An 11683-nucleotide genomic window follows, 5' to 3' on the forward strand; every position below is an offset into this window, starting at 1 on the left:
GAGTCAACTGGTGGTTGAAACAGACGCAGTAAAAACACAGAAGCACTGGTCCGAGTGTACTTTATATGGAAAAGAAAAACAGAGCTAACAGCAACACTAGCTCTGTCAGTGGATTCTTCAAGACAGAAACAAAGCTAAACAAAATAGCTCTAGGCCATGTGAAACATCTAAGGGATGAAAAATAGAGTACAAATAGTAAGTCGTGCTAGATAAGTGATATTATGAAAAACGTAACATTCCAGGTCAAAACCATTTTGAATTCCACACAATTAATCCCAGTTTACATTCACTGTTAGTAATAGTAGCTCACCAAAAGCAACACCCATTTCATGTTTTAAAGATTGTCTCAATAAAACTTAATGTTCCACAAAATCCCCTTCATTTCATCATCTTTAGAATGTGTTTTTTGCATCTTTTGATTATAAATATGGTTCCTATCTATACATGCAACAAAGTCAAACATATTTAAGAAAATGTCTACTACTGCTGCATTTCTGATATCCACCAAACTTTCTAAATCCTATGGCATTCCTAATTCTTACAAATTTCAGAAGCACGCTAATTTTGTTAGCCTTCATGACAGGGCAAATCATGGAACATGAAGCTACAGGCAGGAGTAATTCAGTCAAATTTGACAAATTTTAGTATTGAGATATTTAGCAATAAACTCATGTTTATTGATGTTATTGACAAGTATTTTAATTTACTCTAACACAACATTTGTCTCAAATCATAGCATGAATGAGGTAGAATGAGTTGCCATGAAGTGTGAAATTAAAAACCTTCAAGGTAGTTTTATTTGCATTAAAAACTCACTGACTGCAAAGAAATACTGAAAAAAACCCTTAAACGACTGAATAGCTGACAAAGAATATGATTCAACAGATGAGGAAGGTATCAACTCTTGTGTGGAGGGCATGAATGAGAAATGTTATAATTAAGGTTTTATGTTTATTGACACCATGTAACTGGTTAATTTTCTCAAGCGCAGCATTAGATCATAACGAAGCAAAGACTAGAGTCTCCCAGCATTTATAGACAGGAGAGGCCATGTATTGATTACCATCGAGCAACTCATGGCACCACGATGTTCCTGTTAGATGAAAAGCAGTCTTTGTGGCACATGGAAGCTGCTTCATTCATCGAGCATCTGTCATCTTCAATGGCTGATGGTTTAAAATGTTTCTAATTGGTATGAAACTACAAACTGCTTAATCATGCTGCATTACCAATCAGTGATCTAATCAGTTGATTTTTTTTTACAGTCACTGCTCTTAAAGATGTCTGCAAAACAAACTGGAAAGTGGCTTTGGTGCGAACAAACTTTATTTTAGGACCAATTAGTTTTGTGTTGTTCATACTTTTACTGATAAAGAGTATGTTTTTCTGTATGTCCATTAAATACAACTTGATCATTAAATCTGAGTTGAAAATGTAGTGGAAAGCATGTTTATTGTTCTGAAGATGTCCTTAAACTCTAATCTATATTGGACTATGAAATACTATTTTCTCTCAATTTCTTCAGTTTTGCCAAACCAACAGCATATGCTTTGTACATTCAACCCTAGTGATGCACTTCACACTCATTCTGTTGAATTTAATTCATGGAAGCCTTTAGGGTTTTCTTCTAGGTTCAGTTTGATTGAGCAGGCAAAATGTGTTGCTTTTCAAGCTCAAGTGTGCTCAAGAAAAGCATCACGACCGCATAGAAAAAAGACCCTCTGTCCTTGCAAGTATAGCTGATGAAAATTTATGCAGAGCATCCTATCTAAGATGTTCATCCTTTTCCATCATAAAGCTGCGGTAAAGACTGAGTGCCTCTGTAATCCATACCATTCACTCTGTTGTTTCTGAATAATCTGAATTTCTCATATGATCTCTGTTTCAGTCCAAGAATATAATAGAATAGAATAGAATAGAAGTACTTTATTCATCCCAGCAGGGAAATTACTTCGCAGTTACAGCATAGAGACAAGACAAGAGATAAGACACAATAACAACGTCCTGGTGTTGAGTCTGGAGTTTGGCTGCGGTAGAGCTGATGACGTCACAGGCCACCGCTGCATCAGCCGATGGGGGAATGCAAACAGGGTTTGCAAACAGAAGCCTTTTAAAGAAGTCACATGATGACTTTTGTAAAAAGAAAAAATTAGATACCTAAGTAAAACAGTAATGACAGTTTGTAATGTAATTTATAACTATCCATACTCTGATTCACAAGGTATTGTGACAGGACTGAAGACTAGTGTTTAAAAGACTTGCCAGTAGTCAAAACTGCACTCAAAAGCTGACATGTTGGGATCTAGAATGTGTGAGGCCTGTAGAATAATTTCAGTTCAACAAATGTGGAAACAAAAACATATTTAATTGTTTTAGAAATGTGAAGCTATGAAACACTGTGGTATGATTTAGCTAAAAAAAAAAAGTATTTAGCCATACATAAAACACAGATTTAAAAAAAATTGTCCTCTAACGCAGTGTTTATACATATCTGTTTCAACTATGTGTTTGTTTTATGCCAAATACATGCAGCAAATAGCATGGACCATGGAGCCACAAAGCACTGCATTTATGTGTCGTTTCCGTTTCTAATAATCTAAAGACTATTCTCTGGTAAGATTTTTTTTATGCTCATCTTTTAGGTTTCTCAGTTGTCTCATTTACTTTTATACTCACAGCGCATATAAAAGTGAGATGCCATAAAACACAACTCTTTCTTCTATGTTTATTAACACATGCATAATCTGCAGCTAGAAAAGTCATTCAGTGATAGTGATTATCCCCTAACACTTGAAACAGCGTTCCTAAACTAGGTTTTGACAGGACTTTCACAGGCCAGCTGTATTGGGCTGTTATCTAAAGGATATTCATCAAGCGATGCAGGTGCCTGAAGATACACTGCTATGCAACCCAGCAACTAATTATTCTGCAAAAAGATAGCAAATAAGAGCCAGAGCAGCGTTCAATATGCCTCATTCTGCCATTTCATGATGCTTGTTTACTAAAGGGTTTTGTGCATCATAAGGCAACCAGCAGGTGGCTGAGGAAACTACACGAACGTTTCTGGCATTCTGCGGTGGATTCATTTTTGTTCACTTCCAAATGAATGATGACTGATTCACATCCCAGAGTGAATCTGCACATTCCAACATTTCCCCCCTCATTTCATCGGTCTTACAGTCTGTTGAACATTTTTTTCCCCTCAAGTGCACAATACATATTGTCTTAGGTGATCAGTTTTTAAAATATAAACTCCTCTGCTACATTACTGTACTTTCTTTAAAAAGAAATAAGGAACAAGTTTGCAGGTAAATAAATGGACATTTTAAGAGATAATAGCTGCATCTGCCATGTTTCCTTTCTCTTGAGACAAGCTTTGAATTTATTGTGATACTTCTGCCACTTTCAATCAACAGCTCCGGGTAAATTTATATACATATTTTCCCTAAATAGGCTTAAATCCCAGGTCTGAAATTACTCTTTGCAGATACTCATAAGGTGGTGATTCAAGATGGAGTTTGTTAATGTTTTTGTAAGAGTTGAAGGAGATATAATCTCAGGAACAGCACATCTTTGTTTAGCATTGTCTAAAGGAAAATGTGCCTGAGGGTGGTTGCATTTGAAAGGTAGTCTTTTTTTTTGTCTTTTCAGCCTTATCTGCTCATTACAGCCTTCGTTAAACATTGGAAATCCTCAGCAAATAGTTCCTCTATACAGAGCACTAAATTACTTTCCTTAACACTTCAGTTTAATACCAATCGTCCCAAGGCAGAACTCAGAGGGCGTTTCTGGTGGGCCTGTCCTTTACCACAAGCATCTCTAAACAGATGGTCCAACAGGAATCACTGCACTAAAGCAGGTGAGAGATTACTATTCAAATCACAATTTTTCACATGATTGTTTCCCCCCTTATTAAATGTTCAGATATTGTCTGTATTATTACTTAGATCAGAGGCTTCCAAAGGGTGGCCCAGGGACCATTTGTTGACCTTGTAGTGATTTTGTGAGGCCTTCAACTGCAGTTTATGAGTGATGCTAATTTGGTCTGTCCAGAACAGGTGGCGAATGCAGATGGAGGCTTTTTTTAAATCAGGTTGAAAATTACCGACATAATTTTCCTACAGTGGAATTAATAAGTACAAGACAAAGTACTCATCGTTTTATAACCAAGCTCTTATAATAGGAAAAAAACACGTATATCCAAAGACTTTTACTGAAAAGCCAACTTTGCTGCAACCAAATCAGCCTTTATCCAATTTATTAAACTTGACTAAATATATTGTGTTTTGAAAGAAAGTGATCTAAATCCTGCTCTTAAAACTGAAAATAAACCTGTCCAATCGAACCCAGACAAATTTTGGCATGTTGGATCTACGATGGATAACATCCCTTTCCTACAAAACAACAACAAAATCTGACTTCCTTATTTGCTTTTAGTTTTCCTATATATTTTGTTATTGAGTACTTTTGACTCAACAATTTTGGCCACAGGACAGAAAGCGTGGACGTCCCTGATTTGGATAGGAATTAGTTGAGAGGACTCAAGTGAAAAACCTGATAGGAAGGATGGAAATCTGCAGTATAAAATTTGAAAGCAAAGGATGTGGAAAATAGGCTTTTTTAAAGCTGACATTTTATAATACGACCCCAAAAAACATTTAGCCGATGGTTCTTATCAAACTTATTTCTGTCTTTTTTGCACTGTGCTCACTCATATTTTATGTGTCCTCAAAATAGCAAGCATCTCACTCATTACTGATACCAGTGAGGTAAGATTAAAAGGAACAGTAACTGATTATACGTTTGCATTGCTTCCAGTGAAGTGTGGTACACTATAAAGCCACTATGATTTCTGCACATAAAGGGCTAACTCTGTCAAAAGCAATGAAAACTAACAATTCTTAGATTAGACTTTTAGAGGCTGATGGATTGATTAGCAGCTGCTGTCAAAACACACAGCATGAATTGTGACACCATTTTTAAAAGTCTTTATATGAAAACGATGTATGTGTGAAGAAACGCTGTTGTTCATCCATTTCAGATGATTGGACATCACAGTACTGTATGGCAAATTGGTACATTTAGTTACCAAATATTTACTCCATAATCATGCTTAAAATATTTTGACATCATTATTTCTGATTTTGTCTGTTGGGTTCCTTTGTCATCACGATGCTGGATGTTCACTAATGTTTTCTGATATACAGCAGTTCCAAGGCCTTCAGAGAGTAGCTGTATTTATTAAGCGATTGAATTTGACACATTCCGACTATCGTTATTAGCTAGGTACATTCTGAAGGCAAGTGTTTGAAATGGTTTTTTTTATTTAGAGATAAAGGGAGGTTAATTAAACTGCTGGCTTCACTTTCGAGAATTTAATTTTTAAAACATTTAGAACACATATTTAATCTTTCTGTTCATGAGTTGGTCAAGCACATAAAATCCTAAAATAATGCATTGAAGTTTGTGGTTGTAATACAGAAAAATGTTACAGGGGATCATGCAACCACTATATGCTGTTAGGCTTCAGTGAAATGTTGCGTCTTTTATTCATTTTCCGCCAAATAAACAGTTTGTCCCTTTCATTCGCTTTCCTCCTGTGGCTAATTCTATGATCCGTCCTTTCATCATAAACCAAGAAGCTTTGCCTCATTATTCCTTTTAACAAAACAGCTGAGAGTCACATGTGACACTTGCAACTGAGGTGGCAGAACTGCTCTTGTAAAATGGCACACAGTATTCACAGCACAATAAGTATTAATGGTTGTCAAGAACTGTGCCACTGAATTAGACCATGCTGTTGTACCATATGTTTCACAGCTTTGTCTACAAACCCTGCTTGGTCCCTTTGATTACAGTTTTGCACGCTGCTAACCAAACAACCAGTGCTCCATTGTTTTATTTAGCCCCTTCTAACTTTTTTATAATATTACTCTAGTTTGATAAATTGATTAACGGATTAAAAATGTTTATATCAGCTTTATTGGGCAAAGTATATAGTGTAAGATCAGAACTGACAAGATAGGAGAACAAAATATGCATACATGAATAAACCTTTTTGTATCAGCACAGCACTTTTAATGCATACGTTTAACTTACAAAACCAGATTTTATGCCGAAAACTGTCAACTTTAATTCTATCTGGATTCATCAATACACGTGAAGATTTGTGGAAAACTGTAATGCACAATGCCATTTCCATTTAGAAAGGTTAGTCATATTTCTAAAACCACTGTCCCCCCCCAGGATATCGGTCTCCCTCAAATAGCAATTTATCGAACAGGGCAGCCTCGTCTTTTCTGCTTCTCATGGTCATGAGCCTCTGTAATTCTCTCTCAGTATCCTCAGCACGATCTCGTTCTCTCTCCTCCACAAAGAGCCGAGCCAAGGCAGCTTGCATACAAAACAGCTGACTCAATCATCCAGCTGTATAATCAAGATAAGGGAGACGGGGACAGGAAAAGGGAGATGTGGAAGGCAAATGCAGGAGACATCTTTAGCAGCAACAGCAAAACGGAAATGTTTTGGAACTGTCACAACTCCCACCATCAAAAGTTGGAAGATTTACTTGGCTGGTAAATCCTAATACAGGTGTATCCTTTGCAAAAATAATTAAAAAAAATATTGGAAGAAGATTAACACTGACAGCAGCTGAGAATCTTTAAAGGAAGTCTAGCTTTTTTTAATACCACTAATAGATATCACTTAGAATTAGTTAAGGAAAAAAAATATAAAAGAAGATTACACCTTTTTTATTATTTTGTGTAACCTGTCATTACAGTGAACCTGGCGTTATAGACCCCACTGATGCCCCTCTCAATCTCACCAGTAATTCTTTATTTGTAGAAAAGACTGTCCAGCAGGCTCAACATCGATAAGATTAATTCTGTACCGACTTACAAAAAGAGAAATCACTCCATATGAAGACTTCCACTGCTAAAATTAAGCGACACGTCCAGGATACAACAATTAGTGTGCTTTCTTCAGACAGATGGCACACATGCAGCAAAATCCTCAGCTAATCTGAATGAGACTGCACAAGGCAACTCCGAGAACAGGGCACCAATAGTGCATAGCATTGCATGAAATATTTTGATCGCTTAAAACGACTCTGTTAAAGTTGCCTCAGTTTGTATTCCTTGACTTTTCTTGACGGTGTCAAAAGTAAGTGCAGATTTGTGATGCAGGCTCTCATTTTGTATGCGTTGTTAGGATGTGCGAGGGCCCAGGAACATAGCAGTATTTATGTCTTAAATAAATATTTAAGAAAACAAAGTTCTGAAAACAGCTCCCATTATCTGATATTTGTTTATTTCTATAAATCTAATAAATAAAGTTAGTAAAGTAAATCAAATAGAGCGATCTGGAGCTGGCCATGGTGCTGAAGCGGTTGAAGCATGAGGTTTGCAGCTTCCAAGTACCCGATATGCTTTAAACGGACTTGAAAAACAAATACAAATCTTATGCTCAAAGTAAATAACAATTTCGGGTGACAAAAATTGAAACTAAATGTCGATGGTTCGACAGGCGCGACAAATTGCTCTCCGTGCCTTGTTTCCATCCATCTGATGTCAGGGCGCATGAGCTCTCACTGAAACTAGTGCAAAATGCACCGGCTTGCGCAGACTGGTGCGCAAGTTGAACTATTAATTTTTAAGAGGTAAGCATTACTAACTTGTTCCACACACTGACACAACTGCCAAAGCACTTCAGCCGCGTCATTATTCAAATCACAACATGGGGCTTGGAGATTTACCGCTAGCAACATGTGAATGCAAAGCATAGAAGCAGACCATAATAAATGCTCTTCAAAGTCTGCAACGTTAAAGTTAGGTAAAAGAAAAAAAACATTCAGCTTACCTGCTGAGTGATAGCAGAGCAGGAACCTTCGTCCCGATACTAAGCGGAGGGCTTACTGTATCTCACCACGAGCACAGCACATTTTCAAACAGAACTGAGTCGTTCACGGCGTTGAAAATTAAAAGCAACGATTTAAAGTAAAATTAATAATCGGAATTTAAAAAAAAAAAAAAGATCCAGATTTGCTGCTGTCGGTTTGAGGACGGCTCAGCAGCAACTGCCTGCCTGAAGCGAGACTAGGAGATCCATTAAGCGGAGACTGATTTAATTCAGCACTGAGCTCCTCTCGTCGCTCGCCTTCATGTTATTCTGAAGAGACCCAGAGCCCTGCCTGGGTCTTTCTATTACACCGAGAGCTGACACCGGCGTTTAACCACTGTCACGGGGAGGCGTGTAGGTAGGCAGATATTACAGTATCAGTTGGGGAAACATCGAGGAATAGGTGCGAGGGGAGGGGAGCGCATGTTGATCCTCCAGACTGGCAGAGGCAAAGTTTAAATCTCATAATAAGATTGTTTGTCACCGCGAGGCTATAAATGGTTGCTGGTTGAAGACGGGTGCCGGGAGGGTTATAGCAGCAGCCCCTGTTGACATCGTGAAAAAAAAACGCTTCAGAAACTTTCCTTTGATTAAAAAAAAAAAGAAAGAAAGAAAGAAAAAGCATTTTCAAGTCACAAGGGAAAAAGACAGTTATGCCTTATTGATTTTTAGCTCCAATAACTTACTGTTATCAATGAACAAACTTTTTCTCCACACTTGAAATAGTTTCAAACTATCCAATTTCACATACTGGTCGGGGGTGTGTTTCATTTGGTATGGCAAGCCAGTGATTAGTTTCTTCCTCAAGGAAAAATAAGCCTACTGGTGCAACCAGCAGGGGGCTCCTTAAAAATCAAAAGCCACTTTAATATGATCGTTTATCACTATTTGGTAACTGTGTTTTGAAAAATGAAAAGACGAGCCTGTTGAACGCACATCTGTCTGAGAATATGGGCTCCACACTCAGTGGCCACCTTTTAGGTACAGCCTGCTAATAACAAATCCATCCCAAAATTGGCTTTTAAAATGTGTTATTTTCTTGTAGGATAGTCTTAGCAAAATATCATCCTTCCTCTGAAACTTTATTGGTTCTTGGACATGACAGCGTCACACAGATGCTCCAGAGTTTACAGTTGCATTTTATTAACACATCCATTCTACCTCATTGCTGAACTATTGGATTCAAATCTGGTGACTGTCGATCCCACTGGAACACACTGAACTCATTGCCATATTCAAGACACCACTCTGAGAAGATTTTAACTTTGCATTCTGGTGAATTATTCTGAAAGCCTTATCCATCAAAAGATGGATAAATGGTTGGACCTGGTCAGCAACATTACCCAAATAGGCTTTTGCATCTAAATAATGTTCATCCAGTACTAAAGGGCCTTAACCCTTCAAGAAAATAGAATAAAGACTTGCACCAAGAAGTGAACAGGTACACAAAAACATAACTTGGCCCCCTTTAGATTGACAAAGAACACTCAAAATAAAAGCTTGTGGTTTATAGAGTTAAGGGTTAAAATGTTAGAGAATCACAGAATCCAATGAAAAAGCCTTCACTTCAAAGAGAGGTCATGCCGCCACCCCCGAGATACAAAGTCAATAGAGATCTTTGATAAATTATTTAACACAATAATTCAGAATTCATGTTCCAACCTACGTGAAATTGTATGAACAAAATATGATACAAAATATTGCTTAGAAAAAAGTTAAAGTTCATAATACTGCACACGTTATTTATTTAAACAGTTTTTCTACATTCTACATGTTGTGTGCAAACAAGAAACAACACCATAGGGGTATTTATAGACGTGATCAAACTGACAGCACATATTCATAGGCTTCATAAATAAAAAGAGAAACAACAGAGCAGCTACTTGAAGTGCACCTCAAGGGTTAAACTCAGACTGTGTGTCCCTGTGCAAATGCAGTCCCAGATTTAATTTATGGAGAATACAGCCTGATGTCCTCTGTAATGACGTAGTCTGGGGGATGACCCAAGCAAGCCAGGAAGCGGCAAACAGGATGCAGATGCTCCTCTCTGAGAGGAAGCAAGTGACTGCACGGGGGACTTGGCAAGGACAAGGCAAATTCCTCATCTCCCTGCTGCAGTCACGTTGGAGCTGTGAAATGTGGAGATGGACGGCCTGGCCAAGAAAGTCACAGCAATGCAGCTGCAGCTCAGAGAATGACAGACGCAATGTATCATGCCCCCTAATGTCTTCACAACCCATGATACATGGCCTCATACAAACACTGCAGCCTCAAAGCCCTGCACTGTCACTGAACAACACCGTAAATGAAAAAAGCAAAGCTTTAATGATATCAGGACAAACAGGTGGAAGACTGAAGAGGATTTAGTCGTATTTAGAAGTCATTTTTCTCTTGCTAAGAGGCACAGCCACAGAAAATGAGTAAAACTTTAACACTTTCAATTACATCTAATCCCCTAAATGTAAAGATTAAAACATTTACATAAAAAAGATGAGTAGTGAACTGCCTCTATTACAAAAATATTAATTAAATTATTGCAATTGTTCAGGTATGATCTAAATATGACAATTCAGAAACTTAAGGCTTTTGTAGCGCAAAGATTGAAGCAGGTTGTGGGGAAGATTTATAATGATTAATCTTCCAGTTAAATTTACCTTGAGGACACAATTGCTCATGACATTTATCTATAAGGTTTAACTCCCTTTATGTATATAAGTCAAAGTCATGACACACTCATAATTCATAATGCACAGGCCAATAAAGAAACATGTTAAAGACATTTTCATGTCAGCTAAAAGAACCATAGCCTCTCAGTTCACTGTTTAATCTATACTACCCCAGAACCTGTTTACATTATGTCATGTTATGGCTACAAATTATTGCATTTAATTGGGATTTATGTGATAGACCAAAACAAAAGTGGTGCTTATTGGGAAAACATTTGAAAAACCATATAGGGTTTTCAAGATTGTAACTAATGAAAATCCAAGAAATGTGACCTCATTTGTTTTTAGACCACTTAAATAATTGTTTGCATTACTGTAATTACAAGGCTTTTGAAGTAAGACATTTTTTCTCCATTGTTATGATATAGCTCAAGTTCAGTCTGGATGGTGAGTGTCTCTGAAAATGAATTTCCATGTATTGCCAGATATTCTTGCTAATGTATTATCAAATATGAAATTTATGTGGATGATTAAAATGTGTGAATATGCATTGATCTTAACCATTCCATTGTTGGCTGCATGTTTAGCACAATCCCAGATTTTGCAGTCTGCTTCTTGTTTTCCCTCTGGTCTAAACAGTGTTTAGCTCCATCCATTTTATCAACTAGGGCTGGTGTTTTTTGACCTGCTAAAAAAATATTCCCACACAATGATGCTGCCACAATATTTCACCATGGGTGTCAATGTGCAATGTGATCTGCAGTGTTAGTTTTGCACCACACCAAATATTTCCCATATATTTCAAAAAAGTCTCCCCTTCCACATTTGCTGTACCCACTACATTGCATGTCAAAAACCCAGAATGCGATTTCTTATGGCTTTTTTCAGCTATTCACAGTTGTCTTGTCAACAGATTCTCACACCTTAACTGTGGATCTTTGCAGCTCCTTCATAGTTACCATGGGCCTTTTAGAGACTAATAAAACAACATTTTCCCTTCTGTTGAATATGGCAAGACGACAATGGATTTCATTTTAAAAATAACATAAAAACCATACATCATTTTGCTTAAACATAGATATGACCACTTATAAAGTTTTCTATGTGAGGATGCTTAG

The 11683-nt window shown here is 37.3% G+C and overlaps 1 protein-coding gene across 2 annotated transcripts in view; it reads right to left on the reverse strand.

Moving 5' to 3' along the window:
* The window catches only part of elfn1 (extracellular leucine rich repeat and fibronectin type III domain containing 1), a 75592-nt gene extending 67247 nt beyond the window's left edge, over nucleotides 1–8345 (reverse strand). For both annotated transcript variants that reach the window (XM_023348388.1, XM_023348387.1), the window contains exon 1: nucleotides 7861–8345. The gene's annotated coding sequence lies outside the window, so the exon portion shown is untranslated. The remainder of the gene's footprint in view (nucleotides 1–7860) is intronic.
* Nucleotides 8346–11683: the final 3338 nt, after the last annotated feature.

The sequence above is a fragment of the Xiphophorus maculatus genome, chromosome 16 (assembly GCF_002775205.1).
Source record: "Xiphophorus maculatus strain JP 163 A chromosome 16, X_maculatus-5.0-male, whole genome shotgun sequence".
Taxonomy (NCBI): domain Eukaryota; kingdom Metazoa; phylum Chordata; class Actinopteri; order Cyprinodontiformes; family Poeciliidae; genus Xiphophorus; species Xiphophorus maculatus.